The sequence below is a fragment of the Neodiprion fabricii genome, chromosome 7 (genome assembly GCF_021155785.1).
Source record: "Neodiprion fabricii isolate iyNeoFabr1 chromosome 7, iyNeoFabr1.1, whole genome shotgun sequence".
NCBI lineage: Eukaryota > Metazoa > Arthropoda > Insecta > Hymenoptera > Diprionidae > Neodiprion > Neodiprion fabricii.
In genome coordinates, this window is record NC_060245.1 from 2,255,104 (window position 1) to 2,268,316 (window position 13,213).

General features: G+C 42.7%; 2 long non-coding RNA genes across 2 annotated transcripts in view; one reads left to right on the forward strand and one right to left on the reverse strand.

Annotated features, from left to right (window-relative positions):
• LOC124186401 overlaps nt 1–13,213 on the reverse strand; it is a 212,270-nt gene that overhangs the window by 61,282 nt on the left and 137,775 nt on the right. The window contains exon 5 of the long non-coding RNA XR_006871656.1: nt 9,499–9,584. This is a non-coding gene — a long non-coding RNA (uncharacterized LOC124186401). The remainder of the gene's footprint in view (nt 1–9,498; nt 9,585–13,213) is intronic.
• The window catches only part of LOC124186400, a 65,876-nt gene that overhangs the window by 32,535 nt on the left and 20,128 nt on the right, over nt 1–13,213 (forward strand). The gene's annotated exons all lie outside the window — the stretch shown is intronic.

The following is a 13,213-nucleotide window of genomic DNA, read 5'->3' on the forward strand; positions in this document are numbered from 1 at the left end:
CGTACCTATGTTATAGTTGAAAGTTGACAAATTGGCTCGGTAATTGAGAGAACCTTGTATATAAACACACAATGGGGTACAAGAAGAGCAAATAAGGGCGAAGAATAAGGATAAGAGTGAAAAGATGAGGGAAGAAAAGTGTCGAGCACAATAAGTATAGATCCTCCTCCACCACCTCTCGGATTATTATCGACAGGGGACGAAAAGTGCATCGCGTAGGCGCCCATTAGGGGATAATTGATCGTTTAACTGCGAGAAAGCCCGGATTGACCGGAAGTCTGACGGCTCTGGTGCAGATTTTCATAGCAGCGTAGCCGGTGTTTAGGAAAAGGAGATTTACAATCCTCGTTTTATTCTTCCTCCTTTGGTAGGCGTTGCTTGTTATTGCCGTGAAAAGACTCCACGATCTATTTGCCAGCCTACTTCCATTATTGACGAGGTCTCGGAACGGTTAAACCACTCCGTTAAACTCCGCCTGTTTGCGAATTAGACTGTAATAGAATTTTGAGGATACAAGCCCGCGGCTATTAGCCTCTCGTTAAAATCGCCTGATCCTCGTCTCGTGTGTCTAGGTCAGTTATTACGTGGATATTAATTCTGCTCTGAAATTTTTCATCGGGTAACGTAAGAATTTTAAATATCGTAGAATCGATGGAACAATTCTACGAGTAAATGGAATAAAGTGAATATGAAATGGTAACCGTCGTAGTTTCGAGGCTTTTTTGTTAGTCATATTTTCAGATTTGATCAACGAAAAGAAATTTTTTTTATCATTTTACATCATATTACGGAGATGACGTTTAAATATATCGTTACACTTTTAGATTCTAGCGAAAATGTGACGATCAGAATGAAACTTTCGGACAGAATTTCCCTTTTTCTTATCCTCTGGACGAGGAATAGATTCGAAAGAAAAAATGATCTCGGATTTATGATTTTTCAAATTTCATTGCAATAAAATTCAGGAGGATGAAAACATAACTTATCAAAATTTGAACACATGAATTTCTTACCTCCAACCGAGTTCAATGAATTAATCAATTGCTGGCTTTAATTACAGTCGGTATTATTGAAAATTTTAACAATCTCAATTGAAAACAAAAACAAACCTGAGAAGATCGTTTCATTTCAACGATCAATCGGATATTCATACATAGAGCCCGGATGAGCATGTGTTAAAAATTACAAAATATGTAGATACAACATAGACCTAAGAAATTAAAATATGTAGTAAAAAAAAAAAAAGTATGGAAAGTAGAAACTGCGTTTACCGATTCCGAACATCATGCTTTATATAGAAAACCAAACGAGGAATGAAAATGATGTGAATAAAAAATGTGCAGGCATTCAGATCCTAAATCTCTAAAATCGTGTGACATTCGTCTGGATGAAAAAAAAAGAAATGCTCGAAAAATTTAATCAAAAAACAAGAAAAATTGTGAAAAAAATGAGTAAGCGTCGAGTCTCGTCTCTCGTTCACCCTCTCGTACGCCTTCTGGGTCTTCTGGGTGTCGGGGGGTTGAATGAAGGAGGGGGGCTATAAAAGTAGGAGCACGAGCCGAGCCGGTGTGGTGCCGGGTGGTGCAGCTGCGGACGCGTGCGGCTCGGCGCCCCTTGCAGGAGTTTTATTTTACCTTTAGGTGCCTTATGGGGCCTGTTTGGGGGTCCGATCCCCCGTCCACCGTTCCCCGCCGACGACGGCACCAGGTACCTACCCACCTTCCTCGGCGAAACTAGCCCCCTTCAAGTTTTTCCCCCTTCGCCGTGTGTGCGCCCGGACACTTACGACGGCTCCCCCCGTCAACGTCGACGAACGCGTCATGCTTCACGGGCGCCCCATCTGCCCCCCCTAACCAGTGTGTGACGTCAGGTATGACGCCGAGTCGACGAAGTCCGTGCGTACGATCGAGAAACCGGCGCCAGTAATGCGAGTCGCAGAATTTTTACGAACGCGGATACCCGATGAGGATATTGAAATTTGGACGATATTTCGGAGGTGAAATCGGTTGCAGATCGGTTGGGAATCGGTTTTGGATATCACGATGATCGTATGTTGTAAATAATGGTAGAAATGATCGGGGAATTGTTAATTGAATCGCTCGAAGATCGGTTGGAAATCGAGGCTGGATCTAACGATCGTTTTGAAAACTGATTGATGAGGTTATTGAATCTTGGAAAAATAAAGACTAAACCAAAAGATCGGTTTTGAGATCGTAAAGATGTTGAACTTCAAGATCGTATTTAATTGAATTAAAATTTTCTCAGATCTAGAGAGAATTGTTAATTTAATTTCAACGATTTTAAAAATATTCTAGAAAAATGTAGATAAAATAAATCGTTAACAAAATCCAGATCAATGTCTTATACAACAGAGCTGAATATTACGTAAATCTGAAATTCAGAGAAATATTTCAGAAGACGTAGACCGATACCAAACGATCGTAAAAGAAATCAGTATGAATTAAAAAATCACCTAACCATAGTTTCTGGAAGCAGTATCGACCGAATGCCCATTAAAAATCTAATTCCTGCGACTAGTGATTGAGAAAAATGAAGCATCGCGTCAGGCTTGATAAAGAAAAGAAGAAGAATGAGCTAGAATAGAATTTTCTGATTTATATTTTAAGTCGAGGGGAGCGATGACATACATCTATAAAAAAAAAAAAAAAAAACGAAACAGACTGTGCAGTCTCGGGAGGTGAGGGTGGGAGGAAGGAATGAGGAGACGGTTAACAGGATGTTTGCTATCTCGCGACGACCGTTGCGGTCCGACCCCCCGGCTGTGTAACCGGTCGTCTTAATCTTGAAGAAGATCTTTGCCTTGCACGGTGGTACGATTAGATCGGTTTCTGTGTGAAAGAAACGGTGACTTTTTAAATGTGTAACTTCAGATACGAGAGACGTCGCAAATAACGCTGCTTTCTTTATTTTCCCGGCGGGAGATGTTTTTTTTTTCTTCTAGCGATATGAATTTTTCGAAATCGGCGATCTGAGAACTGAAAGAGGGGTAAAGGAGCAATAAATGGGTGTGAAAAAAAAAAAAAAAAATTGACCAGCGTCGAATTAATCTTCTGGGCGTCGTCGAGGCGCTGGAAGAGGAGGCGGTGAGGGCAATTTATGTTTCTCGTCGTTATCCGGGAGGCGTATTTTATATCTCGTAAATTAATACGCAGTCACTCGCGCTGCTAGCTGGGTTATGTCGTTATTTCAACACTTGGAGAAACGGCGTGCGAGCCTGAACGCGTGTATGTTACAACATTACGCGTAATACTAATTCTTTATCGTAAAGTGGCATGCGAGAGAGAGAGGAAGAGAAACGGAGACGGAATCCTTTTAGATGATACGGAGGAAGAGCGAGAGGCAGCTAATTACGGGGGCGGTGTAGACAGAAACCGCCGGAATACGAATGTGTGCGATCGTGTGTGTGAAGATACCGCCTCACCGATACCTTGACCCAAAAAAAAAAAAAAAAACAAATTGGGATCGCTCTGTCCGCAGACTGGGAGGCTCCACGTTGGGAAATTTTTAGATCTCGGAGAACTGAGTTTGTCAATATTGTTATTATTATTGTACTTAATTGCACTGTAAAACGACGATCAATTTCTAAATAATTAAGTATATATAAGTGGGACAAGAAAAGGAACTTTTTCAAAAAGTTGAAAATTTCGAAAACAGTGTTAATAAATTGATGGTTTCATCTGTATTCTGCTTTTTTACAGACACTTGTGAATCAATATCTTAAAGGAGGTTATATATTTTTCATATTAACGGAAATAAATGTTACCAATCACTTTCTCAGTACTTCAAAAGGAATTAATGAAATACAAAATTGACCATACGATTAGATTTATTAATTTTGACCATGCAATTGGCGTATGTAATTGTGACTTCAATGTTGAAAAAGTTTTTCCTGAAAGTCGTCGGAAAACCGATAATTCGATACGTTTGATCGGAATGAAATCTTAACAACGATATTCTGTTGAATCAGACCCGTAATGAGGCTGAAGAATTTTCGTAAACCAATCTAATTTAACCTGAAACGTGAAAATATGGTCCCAACTCGAACTGACCTAAATTCAAATTCGAAAATCATTCAAAATAAAATGCGCCGACCGTCTTGAATGACAGAATTGAGGAACCAACGTGAAATATTCTCGAAATCCAACCCGATTTAACTTCAAACGTGACGATATGGTTTGAACTCGATCTGACCTAACCTCAAATTCGAAAATCATTGAAAAAAAAGCGTCTACCGCCTCTGAGGAAAAAATTTCAGAACCAGCGTCGATCGTCGATATCGCAACGTGCGGTACGCAGGGTACGCAGGGTGGGCAATAGGTGGAGGAAAAGGGGGGCCCCCTTGCCTCGTGACGATGCGAAGCGTCGCGGCACACGTCACGGAACATCTGCCGGTAGCGCGTGCCCCCTTTCTTTTCCCCTTAAGCAGGGAGCATCGTGACGGGGGCTGAGGGTTAGCTCGCCTCGTCGCATAGGTGAAACGCCTAGGAGGGCGAAGCCGAAACGCGTGAGACAAAGACGCGGGCACCTATGACGTACGCGAGGGCCCTGCAGCTGCCGGGTATGACGTGATCCTGGGTCTTGCGCCCCTCTTTCGATTCCCTTTCGATTTCTGGCTCGCTTTATGCCTCGGGCCCCGAACGGGGGACGGCGCGCGCCGTCTATGAAAGAAAGAATTAGCCGCTGCAGCCGAGGGGCCCCGTGCCCTTCCTCATCCCCCCCCGTCCACCCTTCGAGATGGATTTACGGGGGGTGAACCGCGTCTGACGAGCTCCGGGAAAACCCCGCTTAGCGAATCTCGAGTCTAGACGACCGCGCGAGCCGATCGAAATCCTCAATCACTTTATCCTAACCTCAATCTTGGCCTTGATTTACGAACCGCAGGTGTCGCTTTAGCCTGGAAAAATTCGGGTGCTTGTTTAACCATGGCGTGATCTTGAAGGCGGAATTTTTAAGACCGATTCGGATCGATCAGGATCAGTTTTTGACAGAGGCTCGACAGTTTACAAATATTGACAAAATTCAACACGATACTTATCCTGTAAGCTAGTCTCGAAACAACTTGAGAGAATTCGAAACATGTTTCCAAGGATTTGAGAACTGTATTCAGATAATTCGAAATTGATTGCTTACGGTCTCTTTAAAACACACTTATAACGACAAGATATCTCGAACTGTTTGAAATACTTCAAACAGATTCGATCGTGATTTTGACCAGTCTTATACCAATCTAACCACCCCTAAAAAGGGTGGTTGTAAAAAAGGGATAGAGAAAGGTTCTAATGAAAGCCAGCCGTCCGACTTGGCCTGAAAAAGCCGTCTAGGCCGATGGCGATGTACCTGAACGAAGCCAAACCTGCTGGAAGGCAAGGCCGTTTTGCATACCAACCCTTGCTCGTGCTGGAGAAGAAGATGACGAGAATTTTAATGGGATCCGGATCCAACCGGAACTGCAGCCTGCAGCATGCAGCCTGCCGTGCAGAGTTTCGGGGACGCCTTTTCTCGCTTCGGTTTCGACTCCTGCAGAAGCCACCCCTGATAGTCAGGTCAAATTTAACCCCAATAGAAGCGCGCGGCACGCGCGATTTCGAAACAATCGAGGGCACCCAACTGCGCGAATTAACTCTGACATATTCGAAAAATGTAATCGAAATTATTTCCACAAAAATGAACAATAACGATTTCGAAAATATAGTTCAAATTTTATTTAATCTCGTAAGGTAAATTATATCCTACAGAGATTAAAAAAAAAAGTTATCGTGTCAAGAGCTTCGCTCAAATTATTCGATTACAAAAATTGAGATTCGTTTTGTAGAAAATTTAAATAAATTTATTTATTTCTTTGACAAAATATTAACTCACACTGAAACATTGTTATTTCAAAATTAATTTCACTAAGATAAAATCGTATTTTCGTTATTTTATCTCAAATGGTTATGCACTCGATAACAATTTTTCCAATTTTCGTTATACACTCTCGTCCTTCAACCGATAAAGTGTGTTATCTGTTATGTGAAAAACTATTAAATTTAATCAAAGCAATTCAGGAAGTGCTTTCACGATTGCTTTTCAAAATTTAATTACTTCAATCTCGTTTCGACGAATTCTCGTTTTTACATGCAGTAAGCACTTGAATTTTCAAGTAAGAATTTCGTCACTTAGTCTGTGTGAAACTTGTGAATCGCTAGTCAAATCACGGGACACAATCGCTTGCGATAATTAGCGGTAATAAATTTTATCCACTCTCCGATAATGTGATTTTTTGTTTGGTTTTTTCTTCCTTCTCTCTCTCATCTCTTTTGACTAAATATTGTTGAAGAATGGACGCGACGGGAATAATTATTGCAACGATTTCGTTACTATCGTCGATTAAAATTTTGTACCTACGAACAGATGCAGCGTGTCTCCGAAACTTGGAGAAGGCACACGGCGCCAAGGCGTACCTGGAGAATTTGGATTGAATAGCAAAGTTTATCCGTGAAGGGGAAGGGGGTTATTTTGAATATTGAAAGACGAGGCGCGTCCATAGAGATCGGTGAAACCCTTGCAATTTCAGATTGGCGCATCTGTCCCTCGTGTTATACCGATGAAAAAGGGTTTTTCGAAAATACAGATGTTTCGATTCACGCGCGAGCCGCACCTTCTTATGCAGCCGGTAATATAACCCGAATACGGAAACTAAGAGATGCGGGAAAAGAGAGAAGAAGGCCGAGCTAGCAAAGAGAGAATAGAAAAAGGGGGAGAAAGGCAACCAGGTCCATTCGAGTGGAGAAAAATTTTCAATTTCTTCTTTCACACACCCGGGGATGCAAAGAAATCGGGAAAATTCAAACTCTCAAGATCTTTCCGAGAACCGCAATCCAGGGTTACTTCAATGCCGATGACGATACTTCATGGGGTTAAAACGCCATGAAACCAGACACACACGTACACGTATAGACATGCGATACGTTGTGTGTGATAGGAAAAATTTACACACCTGCCTTCGATCTTTTTTTTTTTTTATCCTGATTTTTCCATCTTCTCTTTCTTTCTCTTATTTGCGTTCAGTTTCTTTCAAAATTATAAATTTACCGCACAAATTGTGTATTTTTCGATGACTAAGCCCAATAGCTGGAAGGTTAGCAACGACAAATAAATTTTTCGGGAATCTTAGAACCAAGAATCAAAGAGATACAACGAAAAAAGGTCAATAATTTGGACAGGGTCAATAACTGGTTCACTCACCTTACTTAGTTGGAATAAAAATGTGACAAGAACCGAATTTCAAATTGATTTTCAACCGTGGATTGAAATCCAAAAATCGTTCTATAAATTCGTTCCAAGTTTTTAGTGCCAAATGCAGCGTAAAAAAAAAAAACTAAAAATAGATCCGAATCTTCACGTTCCTGCACTTCAACATTAAGTTATCCGCACTCGCGGTTGGTATTTTATTATTAATAATTACGAATTTCGCTCCGACCGAGCGTCATTTTTCCAGCAGGTCAAGTCCTTCGTTTTTCATCCTAGCGGACGGTCCAAGCTGCCGGGCGATCAATGAATTGAAACGTCCGTCTGTCCTTGTTTTTTTCATTTTTTGGTCAGTCCGCTCCGTCCTTCTCTCCACACATTCGCACTGATGCTGCGCCGGCAGCCCGGCCGTTCGGTCTCTCCTCTCCTCTCCTCTCCTCTTCTCGAGAGCGAGAGAGAGAGAGAGAGAGAGAGAGGAAGAGGATGGCTGGTGCTAGTCGGTGGCCTCTGCATCTCGTCTCCCTCTCTCTCCCTCTCCACGGTTCATCTACCGCTCCTCTTTTTTAATTCCTTTTTTGACTCGATTTCCCTCCCTTTCTCCCTCCCGCCTTTCTCTCTCTCTCTCTCTCTCTCTCTCTCTCGCTCGGGAATTCCCCCGCCGCCGCTCGCGTGGCGCACTGCACGTTATCCCGATGCGTGGACGCAGAACGCCAAACATGCACACGGCCGACTCGAATCTCAATCACGCCTGCACGTGTACGTGCGGGGAGATAAATCTGACCGCCACCCATCTGCAACGGGTCCTGGACCCCGAGCCTTTCGCGATCTCCGCACACAGTACGGTTTCGAAAACGTTTTAATCAGGTTCCTTTTCAAAAGCCGTAACTGGACTTCGTTCAAGTTATTTCTTCAGAGAAAAATAAGGAATTTAAATTGTTCGGGAAGATATCAATGATTCGAATCGCAAGATTAAAAGCTCGAAAGCTACTTCAAGGATCTCGGACACTTTGAAAAGTTTGATAGAAACGTCAAATGGTTAATTTTTTTTTTTTTTTTGTTAAAGATAATCGTCAATTTCGCATCGTTGAATACGATAATTTGGAAAAAACAAAAAAGGTACCGTCACCTTTTACGAATACGATGAAAGCCTTTTTTCTGATAAACCGTAGGAGAAACGGGAATTAGTAAAATGAGACCAGTGATGCGGGACTTTGCTAGAAATGAAAATGGAAGTAAACTGTTTCTTCGCGATCTCGAATCGTTGAAATGTTATATTATGAGTTAAATCCGGTGCTGGCATCTGCTGATAAAATAAGAACAGCGAGAGAACGATATCGAGACTTCCTCCTCACTTTTTTCCTTCATCGAGATCGAGTTGCAATAAGCAATAGATTAGGTACCTAGTCATTTTCGTGGAATACGATAAGATTGGAATGCGGAATGTTGATTCGTTTCTCTTTCTCCTGGGTTTTTTTCACAGTTCATTGTTTCACTCGAGCGCGCGGAAGACGGTGATGATGAATTACCGTGCGTAATCTAACAGGAAATACGATTTGCTCGAAGTTTTTATTGCACGAAAAGGCGCTGCAGCACGGCAGTTGGAAATGGTTGAAATTACAAAAATTCTAACAGGACTTGTATACCTTTTTTTGGAATTAACAGCTAACTGCTATTATCTCCCGCTGTGAGAGGAGCCGAGTCGGAGTGCAGGTTGAATTTTCCACCCTGTCAAAAATGAAACTTTTCTTCGTCTTTTCACCCCGACCCGGAAGAGGAAGAACGAGAGCCAGGCGGCACGCGTGCTTGGAATAATCGTCAGTCACGGACTATCGAGTGGATCGTAGAGAGGCGAAAACCGGTCGAAGACGTCGCGATTGTAAAAGCCCAGCTGCCCTGCGTGGCCGTCGCGTCTCAAATCGACCAGTGATGACTTTGCCAAATTTAACCGTAATTAATCCCCTCGTCGTATATAACGCGAGCTGGCTCGTCTGCCGGGGGAAAGACGCCGGAAAATTAACCGTGGCTAGGCGGTGAATGGGGTGAACAAAAAAGAAAAATGGACTCGGTATTACATAACCTTATTGTTGGACGGCGGTTGTGTGACACTGATCGCTGTGAAAAAATTGAGGAAAAGGAGAAATCTAACAAACGTTTGTTGATTATTAATAAAAAAAAATTAACACGACTCGTTCACTCGGTTCTTTGTTTATGTCCTTTGTTTATTGAATTATTAGCGCATGGTTCACTCACCGTTTTGTTGATATCCTGGCTGTGTATGCAGCGATAAGCCGACAATGATCGAAGAAGATGAATAACGCCTTGTAAGCCGGAAGAACCTGATAACAGAAGAGAGAAAATCAGACATTAAACTGCTGTGTGATTTGTAGTTTGCAATAAATGACTGCAAAACAATTTCCCATCCATTTGTGCGTATTTAATTTTTTTCTTTTAGTCTAGATTCGCGGCCAGGTTGACGAGAGTAATAAATGAAAAGTTCGTTGAGTGTTGGTCAATATGTATATTTATACAATAGTAAACGACGGAGGAAACGTGGTTTACTATTGTTGTAAATACACGTATTGACGAACACTCCGTTTATTTGATTTCTTTCGTTTTTTTTCTTTTTTTTTATTCTTTACAAAATGACATTGATCCCAGAAACGATATCGTATATATAATAATTGTTTCAAGACAGCGAGAAATAAATCGTCAAAAGCAAAGCGACAAAGACGGGGAAAAAGATACGGGGTTGATTTTATTGTTTCGTTCCTTGAAGGAGAAGGGAACGCGGATACATGTGTATGTATACCGTCCTCGTTTCTCAACGCCTCGACGTTCCAGCAGTGGATACGCGTGGCCGAAAAACGCGATCAAAGTAAGTCGGCGTCGTCCCTTTTCAAAAGAATACAAGATGAAAAATAAGCAACAAACAAAAATTTAAATAAAGATATATAAAAAAAAAAAACGCGAAAAGCTGGAGGGAACATGACGTCAGTGATCTGTTCTCGACGTGCTTTTTCCAAATAAAAAGATATACAAAAAAACTTTGGAATATCCGTCAACTCTTTCTTGAGAATAACCAATTATGAACAAAATCTGCAATCCACTTATTTTTAATTTTACTGGAAGTTGTTTAACAGAATATATTGTTTTCTTTTTGATTCTGAGATATCCTTGCAGAAAAAGGGGTATGGACTGAATGTTCGAATTGTTTCAAGTACGATGATGTTGATTTATCGTTTAAGCAAGTTGTTCTTTGGTTTTGTTTTTTTTTTTTTTACTTCATAAATTTGGCAAACGATACAATCGCATCCGTCTTGGGTTTGTCGTTTCGTCTGCTCGTTTAACCGCTTCACCTCGCGATACCCACAACCCGCAGATCTTGCCACGCGTAGAAGCTTGCCATATAATATAGAGCAGAGAGATATCGGAGGAATTCCGCAAATCAGGATACTCGCCGAGTGTACCAGGATTCACGTGAAACGAGACGAGTCGAGACGAGACGAAACGAGACGAAACGAAAGGTTGGACGATGATAAAAGGCGAAAAGAAGAAAAAAAAAACGCGGAAGCTCCTTCCCCCTCTTCGGAAAACAAGGAAAACGAAATGGAGAGAAAAAGAAAAAAAAAAAACCTAGAAAAAAGTTGAAGGCAAAAAAAAAGAAAAAAAAAAAAAAGGACCAGTAGGTAGAGGCAGCCAGCGTCCGAATGGTCGTTGCAGGTTCGTCGCTCGGTCCGGTTTTCGCGTCTGCGAATCCGCGGGGTCGCGAGGGGTGGTGGATTGTAGGGCGGGGGTGGAAGTGGGCGTGGCCAGCTTGTGCAGTTCTCGATCGAGGAAAGAGATGTCCGAGAGGACCAACGGCTGCCGGCTGGACCCGACTCTCTCTCGGGCGGAGGAAGTGTGTGAGAGAGAGAGAGAGAGAGAGAGAGAGAGAGAGAGGGTGAGAGAGGGTGGGAGTGCAGTGGCAGGGTAAGAGAGTGTGTGTTGCGAATCGCTTCGTGCGTGTGTCCATGATGCACGATACGGGCTCGGGGTAGTCGAGCGACGCGGCGGGAAGAAGGAAGGAAGGCGGGAAGGAAGGGGGTAAAAATCATTGCGCGGTCCGGCCGAGTCTGATCGATGCCTGCGCCCCCTTCCTCCCCCTCCCCCCCGACATCCCCTTCCGCCTCCCGCTCACTGATCCCTGGGACTCACCGACCACTGACTGGCCAGACAAAAAATTGCCCGAGGTGCAACACGCGCGGCGGCAGCAGCAGCAGCAGCAGCAGCAGCTAGACGACGCTTCATGACCCCGCGTTATATATATGCGCGGGTTTGTGTGCGTGCGTGTATGTATATATCATCAGCGTCCAGCCCGCCAATCGATGACGCTCAAAAAACTACCCCCGTGGTCCTGGGGTGGACGGATCGAACGCACGCCAAACTCCCGGGACGCTCCCCGGTTCCCGGTTTTAATCATTCCGAGACTTGATGTGCACCCACTGCAGTCATTCGGACCACTAATCATCCCGTCAATCCACCCCGGTCGGTTCAACTGTTTTTTTTTTCACCGTCGAGCGAAGCCCCGCCGGAAAGATCGTCGTGCGATTTTTATCATCGCGATTCCGCTTCCAGTTCTCGAAGTTCACGACTTTATCACGACGGACGGAATTGACAAACCCATGACGGAAATCTTCCTGCAAGGATGCAGTTTTTGAATAACCGTTGCACCGGAGCAACGGTGATCAGCCGGTATCTGCTCCCGCGTGAGGGAGAGGGAGAGGGATGCTGCAACTCTCTGCTGATACGCTTCCGGCAGTGAAAAAGCAGACGCTGAATTGTCGGCGCTGTTCGAGGGTTAACGACCCCTTGAAAGTCTGCCGCGATGCGGAGACAATGCGATCTTCCGAAATAAATCGAAAGTCCCGCGTAACTTTTCCAACTCGTCGGAACGTTTTGCGATGGACGGTTTTATCCACGTGTTTACTAATGGAAATTAAAACACCCGTTCGAAAGGTTCGAAAGTCAACGTTTTCAACGTCTGTTGTAATCTCCAATTTGTTCGTGCAATCTTTGAAAATCGTCTGCACTGGAGACTAGCGACAAAGTCCGACGCGACAGGTATATAATACCAGGTGAATGGGCTGTGTTTGGAAACTTGGAAGGGCCTCTTGGAACTTGGTTCAAACTTGTAACGAAGGCGGCGGCGGGTCAACGCGGGGTAGAAACTGACCGTCGTCGAGGTAATGGAACGACGTCACGATGAGCGGGATGGAAGGGGTTCAAAACGGGAGGACGAGATCGAGAGGTGAGAGGTGAAGCTTGGAAGGTTTCAAATCGTGCCTATTTTCAGGAGTTTTTTTTTTTAACGAATTTCAGAGCTTTGTAATTTATAGTTTCCAAAAAAGTTTAGCATTGTTTCATTGAATTTAATAAGTAGCTAACGATTCCTGATATCACCGTCCAACTTGTAACTGATATAAAAATTTTTTCGAGTTAACAAAACTTTTCGAATTCGAGTTTGTAGTTCAAGTGTTGAATAAAAAAAAAATTGATTTTCAAATTTATACGTCTATGACTGAAATATTTCATTTTTCGACCAAGAAATGGTTGACATCATTTTTATAAAAAAATGTTGGGCTTGATATTCAAAAAATCTAGTCACTGGCTCGAATCGATAAACAACTCTTTAAGACTGTATCAAAATTTCAACAGGGACGAATAATTATTGACCGAATATGTGCGCCATGTCACCATTTTGTTATTAATTACAAGTAAAAAAAAAAATTCTACAATGTCGTTCTAACTACAAATAATAAAGTCTTCGAATTGAAATAGTTCCAAGTGTTTTGATATTCTGTAAAAAAAAAAAAGAAAAGAAAACCAACTCCTAAAAATAGGTATTATTTCAAACCGTCAAAGCTGAATCCCCCCCCTCCTTCACAACGTCGTATCGGGGGTGTAACCCGATTCTTGAAACGTCGTT